Source organism: Lactuca virosa, chromosome 8 (assembly GCF_052849685.1).
Source record: "Lactuca virosa cultivar CGN04683 chromosome 8, Lactuca_virosa_CGN04683_v6, whole genome shotgun sequence".
Classification (NCBI taxonomy): Eukaryota; Viridiplantae; Streptophyta; class Magnoliopsida; order Asterales; family Asteraceae; genus Lactuca; species Lactuca virosa.
The window spans coordinates 373,979,822-373,988,484 of NC_136433.1; positions in this window are offsets into that span (position 1 = coordinate 373,979,822).

Here is an 8,663-nt window from a genome sequence, read left to right on the forward strand (position 1 = left end):
TCAGCTTTGGTACTGTTTGATTCGGGTGCCACCCGATCTTTTGTGTCGCTCGCGCTCAACAAGCGATTCACAGGGGCTCTTGGGGAGTTGGAGTGCCCAGTCAATGTAGAGATAGAAGATGATAGGACCGTCAGGGTTGCAAGGGTACATCGAGGATGTACATTGCAGTTGTTCGATGAGTAGTTTTTTGTGGATCTAGTCCCTATTCCCCTGAGAGGGAATAAGGTTAAAGTCGGTATGGAGTGGTTGAGCCCCAATGGGGTAGTAATCGATTGCGAGCAGCAGCTAATGAGGGTTCGGACTCCTAATGGAGGAGGGTTAGTGATTCAGGGCGAGAGGCCACAGGGTGGACTGACCCTATGTTCAGCAGCGAGAGCGAGGCGCTATCTTCTGCAGGGTTGTGCGGGTTACGTCGCCTATGTCATGGATACCCGGGGTAAGGGTAAGGCGATAATCGATGACGTACAGGTAGTGCGGGAGTACCCGGACGTATTCCCGGAGGATTTACCTGGGATACCTCCTGAGAGACAGTTTGAGTTTAGGATTGACCTAGTCCCTGGTGCGGCTCCGATAGCCAAGGAACCATATCGGTTGGCTCCTCCCGAGATGCAGGAGTTGTCTACGCAGCTGCAGGAGCTGCTAGACAAGGGATTTATCAAGCCGAGCAGTTCGTCATGGGGAGCCCCGATCCTATTTGTGAAGAAAAAGGACGGGTCACATCGTATGTGTATAGACTACCGGGAGCTGAATAAGGTAACAGTGAAGAACCGTTATCCCCTCCCGAGAATTGATGATTTGTTTGACCAGCTACAGGGTGCATCTTGGTTATCCAAGATTGATCTGCGATCGAGTTATCATCAAATGCGAGTCAGGGATGAGGATGTGCAGAAGATAGCTTTTAGGACTCGCTATGGTCACTATGAGTTTGTGGTGATGTCGTTTGGGCTCACCAATGCTCCAGCCGCGTTCATGGACCTCATGAACCACGCGTGTAGACCGATGCTGGATCAGTCTGTGATTGTCGTCATCGATGATATCTTGGTATATTCCAAGACTCAGGAGCAACATGAGGAGCACCTGAGGGTGGTGCTGGAGACACCGAGGAAGGAGAGACTTTTTGCAAAGTTCTCCAAGTGCGAGTTCTGGTTGCGTCAAGTGCGAGTTCTGGTTGCGTGAGGTGCAGTTTCTTGGGCACCTTGTCAACCAGAAGGGTATTCTGGTCGATCCGGCCAAGATAGAGACCGTGATGCAGTGGGAGATTTTGAGGTCTCCAACTAAGATTCGGAGTTTCCTTGGTCTAGTGGGTTATTACTGCAGATTTTTTCAGGACTTGTCCAAGATCGCTGTTCCTTTGACCCGACTGACCAAGAAGTCGGTGACCTTCCGTTGGGGGCCTGAGCAGCAGGCAGCTTTCGAGACTCTCAGACAGCGAATGAGCGAGGCACCGATTCTAAATTTGCCGGAGGGCGTCGATGACTTCGTGGTATACTATGACGCTTCGATTACGGGCATGGGTATTGTATTGATGCAGCGGGGTCACATGATAGCTTACGCTTCGAGGCTAACTATCCGACGCATGATTTAGAGCTAGGGCCTATGGTTTTCGCCCTCAAGATTTGGCGGCATTATCTCTATGGGGTCTGTTGTACCATTTCCACGGACCACAAGAGTTTGAGGTACCTCATGGATCAGCCGAATCTGAACATGAGGCAGCGTTGGTGGTTAGATGTGGTGAAGGACTATGACTGTGAGATCCTTTACTACCTGGGCAAGGCCAATGTGGTGCCCGATGCCCCGAGCCGCAAGGCGGTAGCAGCCACGATTCGATACATCTGTCTGAGGATGACAGTGATTACTCCATTGTTGGAGTAGATCAGAGAGGTGAAGGTTGAAGACTTGAATAAGGAGCGCCAGAAGTGCGAGCTGATCATAGGCCACATGGCCTCCTTTAATTACGACATCTGTGGGTTGCTGACCCTGAATGAGAGGGTCTGAGTTCCGTACTGGGGCGGAGTACGACAGGTTCTGATGGATGAGGCCCATAAGTCGAGGTTCTCCATCCATCTTGGGGTGACGAAAATGTATAGGGATCTTCGCCCTGATTACTGGTGGCCCTGCATGAAGCGGGACGTAACATGGTACGTGGAGCGGTGCTTGACCTACAGGAAGGTCAAGGCCGAACATCAGCGCCCCCACGACAAGATGCAGCCGTTGGAGATTCCCGTGTGGAAATGGGAAGATATCACTTTGGATTTCATTACGAAGCTTCCCAGGACCGCACGTGGAGTAGATTCGAAATGGGTCATCATGGATCGGTTGACCAAGAGTGCTCATTTTATCCCGATCCAGGAGAGCATATCGGCCGAGAAGCTGCCCGAGATATACGTGTGTGAGATAATGGCATGACATGGAGTGCCTGTCTCGGAGGTGTCAGACCGAGATGTCCGTTTCACTTCCACATTTTGGAAGCGGTTTCACGATGAGATGAGTACTCGTCTCCACTTCAGCACCGCTTTCCACCCTCATACGGACAGACAGAGCGAGAGGACGATACAGACTCTCGAGGACATGCTGCGCACATGTGTTTTGGATTTCGGTGGCAGTTGGGATACGTATCTTCCGTTAGCAGAATTTTCGTATAACAACAGTTACCACGCCACCATAGACCGACCTCCCTTCGAGATGCTCTAAGGGAGGAAGTGTAGGACCCCAATATGTTGGGGCGAGGTCGGTCAGAGAGTCATGAAGAGTACTGAGGTAGTACTCATGACTATAGAGCGGATCGAACAGGTCCGGAGCAGGCTCCAGACTGCTCAGAGTCGGCAGAAGAGCTATGCCGACAAGCGGCGTTCGGACTTGGAGTTTCAGGTGGGTGACATGGTCCTCCTGAAGGTGTCACTGTAACACCCCGACTTCTAGGTAAAAGTGTTTAAGCATTATATACATATTTATGGACCTACTCGACGAGTTGGTTGCCCCCAACTCATCGTGTAGAGGCGGGATAACCTGCGTGGATTACTGGATCTACTCGACGAGTCGGAGGACCTGGACTCGACGAGTAGGAGCTGCGAAATGAAACCCTAATTTTTAGGGTTTGCACCCTATTTAAAGGACCTTAAGTCCTTTCCTCCGGTCCCTTATCACTCCCTTGACGGCTAGAAGAAACCCTAATCGCTATTAACCTTGTTATTGAGTGTTGTGAGGCTTAAAGAGTGATTTGTGGTGCATTTTGTGAAGAAGGTGTGAAGTATAAGGAGCTTGGACCAGAGAGGAGCCCATGGATCTGCTTTTACTGCATTTTGACATCATTTTGAAGGTAACAAGTCGTTACCTTGGCTTATCTTTATCTAGATCTCTTCATGTTTGGGTTTAGGGCCATATTTAGCACATTTGGAAGTCATTTCGGGTATTGGGGCAAGATCTGAAGTTACAACTTCAGATCTAGACTCCCCTTGGTCCCTTTAGCCATAAAGTTATGAGATTTGGCAAGCTTGGGTCCTTCCCTTTGAGTTAACCTTTCCATTAGCCTAGTTTTGGCATTTAGGACCATGCATGCACATAAAGTTTGCAACTTTACGTGGAAAACATGCCCTAGGAGGTTTGATCTGCAATATGGAGCTTTGGGGTGGCTTAAAAACATTTATATAAGAAATGGACTGCATGAACTCGACGAGTCGCATAGACGACTCGGCGAGTCCGATGAAGATTTACCGTGGGTGAGTTCTGCATGGACTCGGCGAGTCAGTAAGGGGACTCGACGAATCAGTAAGGGTTTTCCCCGACTTCTGGACACGCATGGACTCGACGAGTTGGTTGGAAATTCGACGAGTCAGTGAGGGTTTTATGACTTTTAGTGTTCTTTAGGAACTCGACAAGTTGCTAGCTGCACTCGATGAGTTGGGTCAACATGGACTGTTGACTTTGACCGTTGACTTTGACTTTGACCAAAGATTGACCAGTTTGACTTCTGGGGGTATTTTGGTAATTTAGGAATGTATGGAAGTGGGTCATCGGTGGATGTAGGTGTTGGATTTGGAGCTGCATTTGGTGGAGTTTGACCTTATCACTCCGAGCTACTTGTGAGGTGAGTTCTCCTCACTATATCAACAAGGTCTAAGGCACCAATACCGGACCTTTTTGGATTTTTATCCGGGTTATCGCATGATAGGCTTATTGATTTACATCCTGGTAGTTAGGATGGTGATATGATTAGTGTCCTGGTTAGGTCGGTATCCTGGTATGTAGGATGATGCTATGTTAGTGACCGGTTAAGTCTGTATCCTGGTTAGAGGATGTTGCTATGATTGATGATCTGTTAGATTGGTTTGACTATTATATTTTCTAGCGTATGATATTATTTGCACATGTTTATTTGATTGGGGGTTGGGTTGAGGCGATCCTGTTTTATGCTGAAGGCCAACATACCTAGGGTGGTCCGGATAGACTACAGGCCCAGGAGGGCATGTTAGTCAGACCGAAGGCCCACGAGCGGTCCGCATAGTCTATAGGCCCTGCGAGGCGGTCCAGACGTGCCGAAGGCTCGGAGAGCGGTCCAGATAGGCTGAAGGCCTGCAAGGCAGTCCAGTCAGGCTGAAGGCTCATTATACATGTTGTTTGCTTATATGTTATTGATATGTTTTATGGCGTTGGTATTTTAGGGATAACTCACTAAGCTTTCGAGTTTACATTTATCGATTATTGTTTTAGGTACTTCTGATGATCGTGGGAAGGCGAAGGTGTGATCGTAGAGCTCCTCATATTTCATGATTTGATTCTGGGATACTCTAACATTATAATATTTTGAAAACACGTTTTGTAATAATCATTGGTTTTGAAATATTTTAAAAAGTTTAAATTTGGCATGATTGTTTTTATGGATGTTACAAGTTGGTATCAGAGCCTTGGTTTGAGTGAAATGGAGGAAACACTCGCGTGTCTCCAGTCTCAAATTGAGGACAAAATTTTAAAACGATTTTCTTAAAATGTTTTCAAAATAATAAAGGAGGATGTAAGTGTACGATCAGCCGGAGCTCGCGGATAGACCTTAAAATAACTTACGAGTTATTTGATATGTTAGAACATCATGCTAGTACTAGGCTAGGGATCTTTAGGAATTGCATGATAGAATTGCCTGATAGCTTAGGGTTTTCCTTATATGAAATTGACATCATTACTGTAGTTGTTTAGTGTATGCATTACGGCTGTACATAATTAAGATCTTATAGCCTGAGAATATTTGGTTTGGCCTTATTTCCTGTTCTTGTTTGATGAAGGGCTTAGAGTAGGATCAAGTATTCGAAAGTCTATAGGGTCAAGAGTTATGTATGGCTAGCATACACGAGTGCTGCAGGGTTAGTGGAAGTTTCATGGATGGGTTGTTTGGGATGAGTCCGCCAGTTATGAGATATTTAGCCTTCCTCTAGGAGGGAGGATTGAGCGCATGCCATGCTTACGTATAGTTTTAGGGCGTTCTGATGATACTTGAGACAAATATGGGTAGGTGTGGAAGGTAGTATGGGCCCGTACTACTGAAAGCACAGGACCCATACGCGTAGGAAGGAAGTCACAACCCCTAGGGTTTTGTTGGGAGTTGGTTCCCGGATTGTTATATGGAATATCTGATATCTTTCTGGTAGATTTTCAGCATGGTGGTTACTCGACGATTTGTGACTGGATCCGGGTCAGGACCAGGAGAGGGCGGACAGGAGGCGCCGATAGTGCCTGAGACTATCGGCCAGATGGGCCAGACGAGATGGACGCCAGGATCCGGGAGATCCTGCATGAAGAGGTTGCTGCTATGTTCCGGGCTCAGTTACCGGAGATTATTGGGTCTATCAAGACCGCCATGGTGGAGTATTTTGATGATCACTATGCAGCCCTCACTGAGGTGGCTACCGCAGCAGCCACAACGGCTGTAACGGAGGCAGGGTTTGGAGTCAGTCGGGCTTTTCAGTATCGAGACTTCGACAACACGAAGCCCCCTACTTTTGATGGGACTTAGGACCCCATAAACTCCATGAGGTGGCTATCTGACGTGGAGGGATGCTTCTTCACGTGTTCATGTCCTACTGACGAGAAGGTCAGATGTGCCCTGAACCTGCTGAGGACTGGGGAAAAGGACTGGTGGAGGTTGATGACTGGATCGTATTCTGATGATCAGAGAGCTGCTGTTACTTGGGAGCAGTTCGGGGATATGTTCCGTGCTCGCTACATTCCACGAGTTGAGCGGGAACGGTTGGCTCAGGAGTTTATGGATTTGAGACAGGATAGTGAGACAGTGACGGAGATCACCCGCATTTTCACGGAGAGGGCGAGGTTCTGCTCGGAGTTTGCTTCTGAGCAGGCTCATATGACACGTTATCTAAGCATGCTCAAGACTGATATTTGACAGTTTGTTGCTACCCAACGATGTGATACTTTGCTGGAGTTACAGGAGGCTGCTAGGCGGCGTGAGTTGGAGATTGAGCTGCAGCTGAGGGAGCAGCGGCAGGCCCCAACACAGTCACAGTCGGCGCCACAGCGGTCTAAGACCGCTGATTCCAGGTCAGGGGGACATGAGGGCGCATTTGTGGCAAGTACGGGAAGGGTCACTCGGGGGTTTGCAGGTTTAGCAGTGCATGCCGCAAGTGCGGCAAGGAGGGGCATTATGCGAAGGATTGTCGCCAGACGGCCCCGGTTCAGGATATAAGGATCTGCTACCACTGCCATCAGGTTGGTCACGTGAAGACGAACTGTCCACAACTTGCTGCGAGGCCAGCGTAGGCTCCAGCGCCGGCCATAATGAGGATTACTACCGGGATTCAGGGTTGAGCAGCGCCCCCGAGGACTCAGGGATGCGCCTTCCATCTTACAGTAGAGGAGGCCAGGGCAGCACCAAACGTGGTTGCTGGTATGTTTTTATCCCTTATCTTACTAATTATATATGTTTTATGCTTATATGTTGTACCTGTGATTAGGTACGTTTTTAGTGAACTCCTTACCTGCTTTGGCATTATTCCACTCGGGGGCGAGTCAGTCATTTGTTTCTCAGTCTTTCAGTAGGGAGTTCGGGTTGCCAGTGCGAGAGCTAGAGTGTCCGTTGCGAGTCTCTATCGCCAACGAACACGGGATTTCAGCTTCTTCGGTCTATCGGGGTTGCGTACTGGAGATCTTCGGGGTATCTTCCCCGATAGACCTGATCCTGATTCCCATAGGGGAGGTATGTGTGATTATAGGTATGGACTGGCTTAGTTGCTTCGGTGCCATGATTGATTGCGAGGGTCAGCGGGTAGTAGTTCGAACCCCAAGTGGGGTAGAGCTGATCGTTTACGGTGAGGGTACCAGATTGGGATCAGAGTTTTGTTCGGCTGCCAGGGCTCGACAGTATATTAAGCACGGGTGTGCGGGTTATCTAACGTATGTGGTGGACACATGGGTCAAGGATCAGGTTTCAGTATCAGAGGTTCCAACGTTTAAGGAGTTTGGTGACGTGTTTCCGGAGGAGTTACCAGGAGTGCCTCCAGAGAGGCAGGTCGAGTTCAAGATCGATCTTGTGCCAGGTTCGGCCCCTATCGCCAAGGCGCCATACCGGTTTGCACCACCAGAGATGCAGGAGCTATCATCACAGTTATAGGAACTGTTAGGCAAGCAGTTCATTCGTCCGAGCAGTTCTCCATGGGGAGCGGCGATACTCTTCGTCATGAAGAAGGATGGTTCACACCTGATGTGCATTGATTACCGGGAGTTGAACAAGTTGAAGGTGAAAAACCGTTATCCACTCCCGAGGATAGATGATCTTTTCGATCAATTGCAGGGAGCATCTTGGTTCTCCAAGATAGACTTGAGGTCCAGGTACCATCAGGTCAGGGTTAGGGAGGAGGACGTAGAGAAGACCGCATTCCGAACTCGTTATGGACATTACGAGTTCGTGGTGATGCCGTTTGGGCTCACCAACGCGCCAATAGTATTTATGGACCTGATGAATCGAGTCTGCAGACCGATGCTCGATCGATCGGTCATAGTGTTCATAAATGATATCTTGGTGTACTCCAAGACCTGAGAGCAGCACGAGGAGCATCTACGGGAGATATATTGGGAGTTCTGAGGGGATAACGGCTTTATGCCAAGTTCTCGAAGTGCGAGTTTTGGTTACGAGAGGTCCAGTTCCTAGGACATCACTTTAACCAGGAGGGGATTTTGGTCGATGCAGCCAAAATCGAGGCGGTTATGCAGTGGGAGGTTCCAAAATTTCCCCCGTATATCATGAGCTTCTTGGGATTGGCAGGTTACTACCGGAGATTCATATAGGATTTCTCCAAGATTGCAGTACCCCTCACTCGTCTGACGAGGAAGGGGGTGGATTTGCAGTGGGGCCCCGAGCAGTAGAGGGCATTTGAGACCCTCAGATAGCGACTATGCGAGGCTCTAGTCTTGACTCTTCTAGAGGGAGTTGAGGACTTTGTAGTTTTCTGTGATGCATCCATCACAGGACTGGGATAGGTCCTCATGCAGAGAGGACGGGTGATAGCCTATGCATCGCGACATTTGAAGCCGCATGAGACGAGATACCCTACTCATGATTTTGGAGTTGGGAGAAGTGGTATTCACTCTCAAGATTTGGAGACATTACCTCTATGGGGTCCGCTGTACTATCTACATGGACCACAAGAGCCTGAGACACATCA